The following is a 14783-nucleotide window of genomic DNA, read 5'->3' as shown; positions in this document are numbered from 1 at the left end:
CGCGAACTACAATTCCTTACATCAAAAGATTTCTTTGGGGTTATTGTGTCGTGTTAAGATTGACATTTATGCATTGCAGACAAAATATCGCGGGTTGGAGTTTTGTTATTTGTATTTCACACAATCTACAACGCGCTCTTTGAATTTGTGTGCATAAAAACGTGTTGGAGGGTCTTCGTATGGGTCGCGATAGCCTAAGTCTAGATTATCGTACCCGTCTTTTTATTATTTTTTTATTAGAAATATAATTTATTTGTAAGGTATTAAAGTTACTACATACATGCGTTGATTGGTGGTGGATGTCCCTAATATGTGGTGACTTTTGCCAATATCGAATTAATTATCTATCTGTTAATTATTTTTAACTTTATTTTAGTAGGTGACGTGTAATTCAAATAAAATTAATATTATTTATGTATATGTGTTTCATTGCGCGTGCGTAAGGACTATTCCCTATTCGTGACAATCTAAGATGGCCGTTCATGAATGTCTCTAGTATATGGTGAATTTTATTCATGCGGTTTTGTTATTTATTTGTTAATTATTTGTGACTTTATTTTAGCAGTTGACGTATAATTGAAGTGGGAATAATATTATTCTGTATTTATTTTAGTATGTATAATTATTGCATGTAGTTCATTGCGCATGCGTGAGAACTGCTTCACGCTCGCGACGGATTTCCAAAATGGATGTTTGTGTACGTCTTAAATAAGAGTGTGGTGTTTTGTAAATTTGTTTGATATTGTAATAATTGTTTTGTTACTTAGTTTCAACTCCGTTCTAGTGAAGTGTCAACGTCTAGTTTTGTGTTCGTCGTAATGTGTATGTTTAATTTAACATTGTTTTGTATTTGTTGTAATATGTGTATATATACTGTGTGTTATTTTAATGTAATAGCGTGTGGATTATATCGTTGTCGAAAATATTAATTACTAATAGAATCGTTTCACTGTTTAATTATAAGGTAGTTTATATTTATGTAGCTTTTGTTTAATTGGTTTAATCTAATGCGTGCATAGTGTCACCAGTCACCACTGTGTAGTATAACCTTATTTCTTTATACGTAATTTAATATAGTAATGTTGTAATAGCTTAACACAATATGATAATTCCTAATTTTAATCATGTTTGATTATTAATGCTCGGCTAATCTATCTTGATTAATTTCTAGCCTATTTCTATTTTATTAGCTATTTCTATATCTTCCCTATTAATCTGTTGTTACTTAGTAATTATGTGATTTATTATTAGTGATTTATTATTATTTCATATTTGTATAGTATAATTTTTTGAGCTAATCTATGTATTATTGGTTAAAACTTGTTTATTGAATTATTACCGTTTGTAGTTTCTCAAATCCTATTCCTTCGATGCTGCGTTACCGTGTGTAAGGCATCATCCGGTTTTTATTACATTCAAAATACTTACTACAGATACCTTCATTCATCCTATATTTGTGAGTATAAACATATCATTTAGTTAATTAATTCAATATGCACGTAGTGCATTGTGTGAGCGACCGCTATTGTGCATTACAAATCTGTTTCTATATGTGAGGTATAATAATAATCGTGTAATGTAAGTCGAGACTAATTCATGTATTATAGATTAGAACTTGTACACTATATTATTACTGTTCATAGTTACTTCGTCTTTATTCTCCAAGTCTACACGCTACGTCGCTCACGTAAGACACCTACCCGACGTAATTGGCAATCTTGTTGTAAGTTTTAATAGTATTATTTCTTTTCATATATGTCAAGGCAATTGAGGCCAGTTCTTGCATTCGTTTCAGCTGGCAGTCGTATTCTATGTTCTACGGAGTGGATCCATAATTTATCTCTGCGGAATTCCTGCATGTACACTTCCTTCTACAATGATTAGTTGTGGACTAGGTACTTTTTACTTTCACTGCCTTTAATTATGTTATTGAATTAACACGTTTTATAGAACGCAAATAGTAATCTTTCTTTTGTTTTTAGGTTTCCACTATCTGCACTATTCGACAAGCAGTGTCGCACTTACTTTGGTTTAACCACGATATTGTTATAATCGTTTAGTACTATTATATTTTGTATTAAGGTAATTGAGGTTAATTCTTCCATTTGTTTCAGATGGCTGTCATACGTTATGTTTTACGAATATGGGCTTATGGCATGTCTTTGCATATACACTTCCTTTTACAATAGTTAATTGTTCACAAGGTACTTTTCACTTTCACCGTTTTAATCACTTTATTGAATTAATACATTTTATATTTGAGTAATGTTTAGAAAGTACATAGTAATTTCCTTTTCTTTTTAGGTTTCCATTATCCGCATTATTCGACGAGCAGCACTACACTACATACTACTGTACTGTGTTACCTTCTGAAAACGTTTCGTTTATTGTTTATTTCGGTTATGCGCTAATTTTAACTTATTTAAGTGCACTGTTCGCGGAATCCCTTTCACTTCAATCATGACGTTTTGGTTTTCTAAAATTTCTAACACTCTATGCGGTCCCGAATATTGGTCGGAAAATTTTCCTCTTCTGGGTTCCTTTAATAGATATACTAGATCTCCTATTTTGAAATTTTGCGGGTTGATTCGTCTGTCATAGTATTCTTTTGACTTTAATTTGGATTTTATCAGATTTTCTCTTGCCATTTGTTGAACGGTGACGATTTTATCGAACAGGTCTCTGAGATACTCTGCATATGTTGGTTCCATATTCTCCTCGGTTATCATCTCGCCAGTAGGTTCTCTGGCTAAGTGCCCAAAGACTAGTTCGTGTGGGGAGAATTTTGTTCCTTCGTGTACGGAGGTATTGTAGGAGAACATGGCTAATTCCACCCATTCGTCCCAGTTTCTGGAATTTTCGATGTACAGGTTGAGGTATTCAGTTAATACGTGGTGAGATCTTTCGATGGAGCCGTTGCTTTGTGGATGGTATGCTGACGTGGTATACCTTTTTATGCGAAATCTTTTTGCTACTTTTTTCATCAGCGAGGATGTAAAATTTGCTCCCCGATCAGTAAGGATAGCCCTCGGTGAACCGAATCGGCAAATGAATTGTTTTACGAAAACGTCAGCTATCTCGGCCGAAGAGATTCCTGCCATCGGGATCCCGATTGAATATTTTGTCAGTAAGTCTTGGATAGTTAATATGTATTTATTTCCCTTTTGTGTCTGTGGTAATGGACCGACGATATCCATACTAATTTTATCGAACGCTTTACCTGGTGTGTCTGTGAGCACCATGGGTTGCCTTGTTTTTATTCTGGTTAACTTTTTCAATTGGCATTCTTTGCATGTTCTCACGTATTCCTGGATTTCTTTCTTCATGGTTTTCCAATAGTAGTATTGTCGTACTCTTTGGTAAGTTTTTGTTTCTCCCTTATGTCCTGCTACAGGTGATTCGTGCTTTTCTCGTATTATGTTGCTTCGCGCTTCCACCGGTGGGATAATTATTTCCCCGGTACAGATGGTAATAGCTATGGTTTCTCCCATGAATACTTCTTTCAGTTTCCTGATTGTATATCGCCAAGGTATTTCTTCCAGGTTTGTTTTGCTGATGCTAAAGGACGTTAATTGGTTTTCTTTTACCACATCCAGTAAAGATTTCAATGAGTTCAATATATTTTCTGGCGTTATTGGAGAGTTTCGATCTTCCTTTACGGGTAGGGACACGATGTATTTTCCGGAATCTTGATTCAATATTACTCTTCCCAACATTAAATCTCTATAATACGGCAGTTTTCCTGCTTCCTTCATTTCTAAGGCCCCTTTATCTATCGGAGTGCCATGTATATCGACGAATATTATTCTATGGTCGTTTACTCTCGTAATCGAGTCTCGCGTTTCCAAGATTCTTAGCTCTGAAAGTACCGCAGGCATTGCGTCCTTTCCTTGTTGCTGAATTGGTTCGGAAATTGTTATAGGGGGTTCTTCTTCATTCGTTTTATCGATGTCGGTTATCTCTTGAGTGATTGTTTCCTCGTCTGTGTTTACGTCGATTTCGGCTAATGCGTGGTCAAAATGTTTTGTGGGTGTTTCTTCTATGGTGACGTGTTTTCGAATGGAAATTTTTTCTTGTTTTCCTGGTCTATTGTGTTGCGATAGTTCGCGTGGTTTAACTTCAAACGTGGGGGAGTCTTCGGTTAGTGTGTCTAGTTCAAATCTCTTGGGTGCGGGATATCGACTCGGTGAATCTTCCTCTCTTTTCCTGATTGGCAAACAAACCTCAGGGGGGTTTCTAGATAAGGCGTCTGCATTCGCGTTTGCCTTACCTTCTTTGTGTATAATGTCGAATTCGAAATCCGCCAATTTTAGTTTCCACTTCCAAATTCTTGAAGTAGGATCTTTGATAGAATGCATCCACACCAGAGGTTTATGATCGGTTATAATGGTGAATTTTCTCCCGTACAAATACGGTCGGAAGTGCATTGCGCTGTAAACGATCGCTAGGCATTCCTTTTCTATCGTGGAATAATTTTGTTCGGCGGGGTTCAATAATCTTGAGGCGTATGCGATCGGTAGGTCTTTTCCGATAGGTCCTTGGCTTAGTACGCCGCCCACGGCATATCCAGATGCGTCTGTCGTGAGATTGAATGGTTGAGAGAAGTCCGGGTACTGCAAAATGGGTTCTGTTATAAGGGCTGTTTTCAAGGTGTTGAATGCATCTTCTTGGTTTTCCGTCCACTTGAACGCAACGTCCTTTTTTAGTAATTGCGTCAATGGTTTCGCAACCTTGGAGAAATTGGGTATGAACCTTCGGTAATATCCAGCTAATCCCAAAAATTGTTTAACATTTTTTGATTTCCTTGGCCGTGGAAAATTTGAAACTGCCTCGATTTTCTTTGGGTCAGGTTTAACTCCATTCTCACTGATTACATGTCCCAAATATTTTACTTCGTGCCGTAAGAATTCGCACTTGTCCGGTTGCAGTTGCAATTTAGCTCTCCGTAATCTGTCCATAAGTCGATTAAATTTAATCTCATTTTCGTGAATGGATGTGGAATAAATTACTATATCATCCAGATAAACGAACAGCTCTATTCCTTGCAACCCTGACAGTATCGAATTCATCAACCGCTGGAACGTTGCTGGTGCATTTTTCAGTCCGAAAGGCATTCGTTTGAACTGAAAATGACCATATGGCGTCGAGAATGCAGTTTTGTGGGCATCTTTCGATGACATATGGATTTGGTGGAACCCAGATGCTAGATCGAACGTGGAAAAGTATTTCGCACTTCCCAATTGGTCCAATATTTCAGTGATATTGGGTAGTGGATAGGCATCGCCTATTGTTTTGTCATTTAATTTCCTGTAATCAATAACCATTCTCCATCGTTTATTACCTTGAGAGTCCGGTTTCTTCGGCACGATCCATAATGGGGAGTTATACGGAAATGTCGATGATTCCACAACGTCCGTTTCTAGTAGTTCTTGAATTTGGCGGTTTATTTCTTCCCGATGTACGGGAGGATACCGGTATTGTTTAACATTGATCGGTATCTCATCTGTGGTAGCAATTTCGTGTTGTAAAACGTCTGTTCCTTCTAGTGTCTCCCCTGGGAGATGAAATCTATCTTGATTCTTCCGTATTAGCGCTTCGACGTTCCTCTTTTCTTCTTCATTTAAATGCTCTAGTCGCAATAATTCCATTATTTTGTCGAACCTATTTCCCTCAGATGCTGAAACGGCGTTGCACGTAGTATCAGAGGGCGGAGTAGGAGTTGCAAATTTTTTTATTACTATTGTGGGTACGGTAAATTCGTAATCCCTCGAGGTGGTATTAATTATTCTTAAATAACCACGTCCCTTATGGTTTTTCACGACCGCATTTCCGAAATAGACTCCCTTAATCGGTTCGATTTTGGGGATGAATCCCTCAATTTCCTCCGGATTTGCGATATTTATGGTACAGGGTACCGAACTTCGTTTCGGCACAATTATCTTTTCTTTTGTATCAAACGGGATGTAGATATCCCCCCATTTGATATGTTTTTGCCCGTAATCCAAACGGGCTCTGTATTTTGCAAAAAATTCGGAACCTAAGATTCCGTCTTGATTGATCAGCAGGGAATCATCAACTACATGGAAAGTAACGGGGTGGCCCGCAACCTGTATTATTGTCTGCCCTAGGGTGACCAGGCTCGTTGCCGTAATTCCTCGAACTTCAATTATCTCTTGCTCGTTGATGATCGCTGACTCGGGTAAGGCAGGTTTCTTGATAATATTAATTTCTGATCCGGAGTCTAGCAGTAGATTCGCCTTCGTTTTCAAATCCGGGGAGACTATTCTCGCGGTAGGAGTATTTGAGGTTTCTTTTATTTCTATTGAAACCATCCGGAAAGGTCGACGTCCGAATCTGAGTCCAACACCCGGTGATACTTGTATGGGACGTTTAGGAATATTTTCAGTAGATTTAGAATTATTCTTTGAATTTTTATTACAAACCTTTTTGCTTATAGATTCTGTTTTGGGTTTAGGGATGGCTATACTTTTATTCTCTATAGTCTGAGTTTTCTTAGAATTTAATGGCTTGACTTTGAGTTCGATAAAGTTACTTTCTGATGGTTTTATAGAAGTTTTTGAGGGTGATACGCTCGCTATCTCTTTTCGTATTATATTTGAAACGTTCACAAAATTCGTGGAACCTTGCTTTTGTATTCTTGCCGAGTCAACCGTGATATTAGGCAGGGGATAAACGTCGCCTTTCGTTTCGTCGTTCAATTTCCTAGTTTCTGCCTCTTCTGAAAGTTCTTTGATATTAGTGTTGTTTATTTTGGCTGGGGATTCGGGAGATTTTTCACTCATGATTTCGTCTGTGGTGCCGTGCGTCCTCTTGCTACTTAAAGTAACATCGTCTTTTATCCCAGCAACGGAACAGTGTTTGTATTGGAAGGTTGGTTGTTTCAAATAATCAGCATCCCTCCTTTGACTTGGATCTCCTTTGAGATGTTTATCTACGCATTTTTCTTTCCAGGTTATTGCTCTTGCTCTTTTCCTAATATCTTTCTCTATTCCCGGGTCGCTTAGACGATTCCACGACGGCGATACAAATCTCCAATCCTGGTGGTGGTTTCTGATGTTGTTACTATCGTATAGGGGACGAGTTTTGTTTCCATTATAATTATTCGGAGGTGTCGGACGATTCTGCGTCGGCGGCACGAATCTTCGATCCTGGCGGTTGTTTCTGATGTTGTTACTATCGTATAGGGGACGAGTGTTGTTTCCATTATAATTATTCGGAGGTGTCGGACGATTCTGCGTCGGCGGCACGAATCTTCGAGCTCGTTCGCATGCCCTTAAAAATTGAAATACCGGTGGTCGATGGCCGTCGAACACTGGCACTGACTTGATCGTGTCTTTTAGTTTAATTGGTTGAAAATTATCATTAATGGGTCTTATTCCTCGCGGAATTAACGGCGTCGATGTGGGAATTTCGGTATCTCTCGATTCCCTACTTGCACGCAGGTCTTCTTCCACTCTGCTTAGACATGCATTAATGTCGGTTAGTACGCGAAAATTCTCGTCCCACGCTTTCAATTTTTCCGACAACAACGTAATCGTGTCCTCGTTTAGTGAGTCTCGTGCGACCGCCATGTTTTTTTTTCCTTTCTTTTTGTATATGTTTATGTGTATGTTTCAGTTAATAAATTGAAAAAACTTTAAACCTATGAGCGTATGTTATTGTTTATACCAACTGTAATCCTCCGTGGAGCGTATCCCACCGCTGCCACCAAAATTTTTATCTATATATATATATATTGTTACGTTTCGCTATCCAAATTTTGAAATTTTAAACAATGTAGTAGTCGCTGCCACCAGAAACAGTCTAAGGACTGTTTCAATTAGATATTTCTTGTTAGATTATGTAGCGTTGACCGGAGTTTAGGCCACTGGTCAACAATCTCCACGTTTCGGCTAACCTGCTATGCGCAGGAATACTAGCACGGGAGAGGATTGTTTGGAATAAACAATTATATTATAAATAATTATTACAGGCGGAATTAATGACGAATTATACTAATCATTGATATTATTTATTATTTTAATTATTAGTTATTAATAATAATTAAAGTTAACTCACCTGACGTTGGTCTCCGTTGATGAACGGGCAGGCCGCTGGGGTGATTCCGGTTTTACAAAGATCGACACTTCTATAATTTTTCGTTTTAATCTTTATTTAATTTGAACAGTGTAAACAACAGTGTGTCCGGACGTGTTTAACAATTCGAAATTCTAACACAAAAACTTGAGCCAACTATTGTTTTGATTCTAACTGACTAATAACAATTATTTTATAATTCGAACTGACTAATAACATTTATATCTCGTAATTCTTAAACTCGAACTGGAACGAACAATTATTCTCTAATCCTAACTTAAATTCTAATTAAATCAACTGAACGAACTGATATCAGACTCACTCAAATTCAATTGAACGACTAACAATTACTCTCCTTATTTTCGCTAAATTCTCCTGAACCAACTAATCGCAATTGCTCTATCCTATTTCTTTATTCTAACTGAATTACTCTTCTTTAATTTCGTTAAATTCTCCCGAACGCTAACAATTTCTCTGACTATATTCTAACTGAACCAACTAATGGCAGTTACTCTCTTTTCACAATTACTCTGATTGTTCTAACTGAACCACTAACAATTAATCGCTAACGCTAACGCTAACAATTAATCTGACTCTTCTTTATTTTTCGCTAAATTCTCCCGAACGCTAACAATTTCTCTGACTATATTCTAACTGAACCAACTAATGGCAGTTACTCTCTTTTCACAATTACTCTGATTGTTCTAACTGAACCACTAACAATTAATCGCTAACGCTAACGCTAACAATTAATCTGACTCTTCTTTATTTTTCGCTAAATTCTCCCGAACGCTAACAATTACTCTCTTCTATTCCTTTATTCAACTGACCCGCTAACAATTACTCCGATTTGAATTGTGTCGCTACGCTTTTTATAATGACATCCCCAATGGGATGACAGTCACGTGACAGTTCGTTCCGGTGGGAATCGCAATGCTGCAGGTTTTTAGAGTTTCCATGAGAGAACGTGGATTTTGATGATTACAGGTTATGTTGAGTGATGGACACAAAAGCGTCCGCGCCTGTGCGAACTGTGTGAGTATGTGTTTTTAGTATTCTATCTCGTTTCGCATGTTGTTTGTTTCCTTAAACTTGTGAATTTGTTTTAGCGCAAGAGGAAGAAGATATGTGAATGGTACGAGATGACGTGATCGACGTGCGTGTGTGAATATGTGCGAGGGATGATGCTGAAGTGGCGGTTTTCCATCCAAATAGGCACAGTGGCACCTTCGTTGGCGTCGTGTCCTGATGATCTTTTGACAATTTGGTTTTATTTGACAATATGAGATATATTTTGCTCCTTGTAGATTTATATGTCCATATTTGCTATATATTAAATCGTGTATATTTTATATTACCTTCTTGTTATTAGGTTATTAGTTGTGTAACTCCAGTTTCTGATCTATGGAAAGTGGTGAAACGTCTTCACGAAATACAATTTCATTCGTTTTCCTCCCTTGCATTGGCAGGCTGTGAGTGGTGTCGACTTCCAAATGAGGTTTGTGCATCTTGATTATTATGCGTTTAATGATAGATACGGAGGTATCTTCGTCAGAGGTTCCCATGCGGGCTATCTCGGTGTGTATCTTGTTATGATTTCTTTTATTTAGTTAATCCTGCTTCTTTCGTGTTTTATTCACTGCATATGATATTTCAGTGCAAGAAGAAGAAGGATTGTAAAGAATCCGTAAGTGGCCCTAGAAGACGCAGTCATCGTGTGAGGTGTTGTCGGCAGGAACGAAGAGTCGAAGTTGTTGAAGAAGTCGTGTGACATTTGTATTGTTTCCGGTTATATACAACGCTATTTCACATATCTATGTATATATATATATTATTATATTATTATATATTATTATACTAAATCTTCAGTTGGTTTAGTTGAATGTTCAGTAATGTAATTTTTACAAGGTGGTTTTGTATATTAGATGAGTAATTGTTCGATATAATAATATGTGTATATATATATATACATTTCACAATGTAATTTTCCATTATGTAAAATATATATATGCATATGTATATGTGCGCGTATTGTTATTCTCATTGTTTCTCGGATCGTTAATTGGTTGAATATTCCATAATGTGGATTTCGTATATAATTCTCTAGATTCGTAGAAATGTAAATCTATATATTTATTTCTTTGCGTTTTAATGGTTTAATAACGTATACATACATATATATATATATATATATATATTATGAATTTTTCCCAAAGATACGCGTACGCATGTGTATATCTATATATGTGTGTGTCGCAGAGTAATCTTGTATACAATTTTCACTTAGAATGCTGGTGTAGTGTAGTATATTTTATTTCTTTTATATTTTATTAGATTACCAATTATTCAGATTCACGAAGTAGGTCACACACACAGATATGCATACACGTGTGTGTATATACATGTGTTTTCGCAGAGAAATCTCATACATTTGAATCGCGGCTTGTTTTATTTATTGGTTCATTTAATTATTTCATTTTATTTGTATTTTATATGTCATTGCTGATTGGTTGTAGTGTTTCTTCTTATTGATTCATTTATTTCATTTTGATTGTCTGTCGTATAATTCTTTTTATTTTGATTGGTTAGTTATTAGTTAATTTATTATTATTGGTCGTGTTTAATTATTCATAAGTTATTGGTTCGTGGCGTCACGTGCGGAACGCGGGACGTGACAGTAATACTATATAACAATATACGTTATTACGTAATAGTATATAACCTTTTACGTTATATGGTAATGCTATATAACGATATACGCTATAACGTAACACTATAAAACGTTATACGTTATATGGTAATACTATATATCGTTATACGTTATAACGTAACAATATATAACGTTATACGTTATATGGTAATACTGTATAACAAAATACGTTATTACGTAATAGTATATATCGTTTTACGTTATATGGTAATACTATATATCGTTATACGTTATAACGTAACAGTATATAACGTTATCCGTTATATGGTAATACTATATAACGATATACGTTATTACGTAATAGTATATATCGTTATACGTTATTACGTAATAGTATATAATGTTATACTTTATATGGTAATGCTATATAACGTTATACGTTCTAACGTATCACTATATAACGTTATACGTTATGTGGTAATACTATATAACGATATACGTTATTACGTAATAGTATATATCGTTATACGTTATAACGTAACACTATATAACGTTATACGTTATATGGTAATACTATATATCGTTATACGTTATAACGTAACAATATATAACGTTATACGTTATATGGTAATGCTATATAACGATATACGTTATTACGTAATAGTATATATCGTTATACGTTATTACGTAATAGTATATAATGTTATACTTTATATGGTAATACTATATAACATTATACGTTATAACGTATCACTATATAACGTTATACGTTATATGGTAATACTATATAACAATATACGTTGTTACGTAATAGTATATGTCGTTATACGTTATTACGTAATAGTATATATCGTTATACGTTATTACTTAATAGTATATAATGTTATACTTTATATGGTAATACTATATCACGTTATACGTTATAACGTATCACTAAATAACGTTATATGTTATATGGTAATACTATATAACAATATACGTTATTACGTAATAGTATATATCCTTTTACGTTATATGGTAATGCTATATAACGATATACGTTATAACGTAACACTATATAACGTTATACGTTATATGGTAATACTATATAGCGTTATACGCTATAACGTAACAATATATAACGTTATACGTTATATGGTGATACTATATAACGATATACGTTATTACGTAATAGTATATATCGTTATACGTTATAACGTAACACTATATAACGTTATACGTTACATGGTAATACTATATAACGATATACGTTATTACGTAATATTATATATCGCTATACGTTATAACGTATCACTGTATAACGTTATACGTTATATGGTAATACTATATAACGATATACGTTAATACGTAATATTATATATGGTTATACGTTATAACGTAACACTATATAACGTTATACGTTATATGGTAATACTATATATCGTTATACGTTATAACGTAACAATATATAACGTTATACGTTATATGGTAATACTATATAACAATATACATTATTACTAAATAGTATATATCGTTATACGTTGTATGGTAATACTATATAACAATATACGTTATTACGTAATAGTATATATCGTTTTACGATATATGGTAATGCTATATAACGTTATACGTTATACCGTAACAATATATAACGTTATACGTTATATGGTAATACTATATATCGTTATACGTTATAACGTAACAATATATAACGTTATACGTCATATGGTAATACTATATAACGATATACGATATTACGTAATAGTATATGTCGTTATACGTTATTACGTAATAGTATATAATGTTATACTTTATATGGTAATGCTATATAACGATATACGTTAAAACGTAACACTATATAACGTTATACGTTATATGGTAATACTATATATCGTTATACGTTATAACGTAACAATATATAACGTTATACGTTATATGGTAATACTATATAACGATATACGTAATAGTATATATCGTTATACGTTATAACGTAACACGATATAACGTTATACGTTATATGGTAATTCTATATAACGTTATACGTTATTACGTAATAGTATATATCGTTTTACGTTATATGGTAATGCTATATAACGTTATAGGTTATAACGTAATACTATATAACGTTATACGTTATATGGTAATACTATATATCGTTATACGTTATAACGTAACAATATATAACGTTATACGTTATATGTTAATACTATATATCGTTATACGTTATACCGTAACAATATATAACGTTATTCGTTATATGGTAATACTATATAATGTTATACGTTATTACTAAATAGTATATATCGTTATACGTTGTATGGTAATACTATAAAACAATATACGTTATTACGTAATAGTATATATCGTTTTACGATACATGGTAATGCTATATAACGTTATACGATATACCGTAACAATATATTACGTTATACGTTATATGGTAATACTATATATCGGTATACGTTATAACGTAACAATATATAACGTTATACGTTATATGGTAATACTATTTAACGATATACGATATTACGTAATAGTATATGTCGTTATACGTTATTACGTAATAGTATATAATGTTATACTTTATATGGTAATACTATATAACGTTTTACGTTATAACGTATCACTATATAACGTTATACGTTATATGGTAATACTATATAACAATATACATTATTACTAAATAGTATATATCGTTATACGTTGTATGGTAATACTATATAACAATATACGTTATTACGTAATAGTATATATCGTTTTACGATATATGGTAATGCTATATAACGTTATACGTTATACCGTAACAATATATAACGTTATACGTTATATGGTAATACTATATATCGTTATACGTTATAACGTAACAATATATAACGTTATACGTTATATGGTAATACTATATAACGATATACGTTATTACGTAATAGTATATATCGTTATACGTTATAACGTAACACGATATAACGATATACGTTATATGGTAATTCTATATAACGTTATACGTTATTACGTAATAGTATATATCGTTTTACGTTATATGGTAATGCTATATAACGTTATAGGTTATAACGTAATACTATATAACGTTATACGTTATATGGTAATACTATATATCGTTATACGTTATAACGTAACAATATATAACGTTATACGTTATATGTTAATACTATATATCGTTATACGTTATACCGTAACAATATATAACGTTATTCGTTATATGGTAATACTATATAATGTTATACGTTATTACTAAATAGTATATATCGTTATACGTTGTATGGTAATACTATAAAACAATATACGTTATTACGTAATAGTATATATCGTTTTACGATACATGGTAATGCTATATAACGTTATACGATATACCGTAACAATATATAACGTTATACGTTATATGGTAATACTATATATCGGTATACGTTATAACGTAACAATATATAACGTTATACGTTATATGGTAATACTATTTAACGATATACGATATTACGTAATAGTATGTGTCGTTATACGTTATTACGTAATAGTATATAATGTTATACTTTATATGGTAATACTATATAACGTTTTACGTTATAACGTATCACTATATAACGTTATACGTTATATGGTAATACTATATAACGATATACGTTATTACGTAATAGTATATATCGTTATACGTTATAACGTAACACTATATAACGTTATACGTTATATGGTAATAGTATATATCGTTATACGTTATAACGTAACAATATATAACGTTATACGTTTTATGGTAATGCTATATAACGACATACGTTATTACGTAATAGTATATATCGTTATACGTTATTACGTAATAGTATATAATGTTATACTTTATATGGTAATACTATATAACGTTATACGTTATAACGTATCACTATATAACGTTATACGTTATATGGTAATACTATATAACAATATACGTTATTACGTAATAGTATATATCCTTTTACGTTATATGGAAATGCTATATAACGATATACGTTATAACGTAACACTATATAGCGTTATACGTTATATGGTAATACTATATATCGTTATACGTTAT

The 14783-nt window shown here is 33.3% G+C and overlaps 1 long non-coding RNA gene across 2 annotated transcripts; it reads left to right on the top strand.

The window, feature by feature from the left end:
• The first annotated feature begins 1425 nt into the window (after positions 1-1425).
• Positions 1426-2979, top strand: LOC126928011 (uncharacterized). Of its 2 annotated transcripts, none has more exons than XR_007716172.1 (4): positions 1426-1456; positions 1764-1895; positions 1983-2054; positions 2115-2979. It is a non-coding gene; the product is annotated as an uncharacterized LOC126928011 (long non-coding RNA). The 2 variants fall into 2 exon arrangements; XR_007716173.1 differs by having other exon boundaries at positions 1796-1895; positions 2115-2978.
• Positions 2980-14783: the final 11804 nt, after the last annotated feature.

Source organism: Bombus affinis, unplaced genomic scaffold (genome assembly GCF_024516045.1).
Source record: "Bombus affinis isolate iyBomAffi1 unplaced genomic scaffold, iyBomAffi1.2 ctg00000450.1, whole genome shotgun sequence".
Taxonomy (NCBI): Eukaryota; Metazoa; Arthropoda; class Insecta; order Hymenoptera; family Apidae; genus Bombus; species Bombus affinis.
The sequence above is the reverse complement of the archived record's forward strand: the minus strand, read 5'-3'. Positions and strand labels throughout refer to the sequence as shown.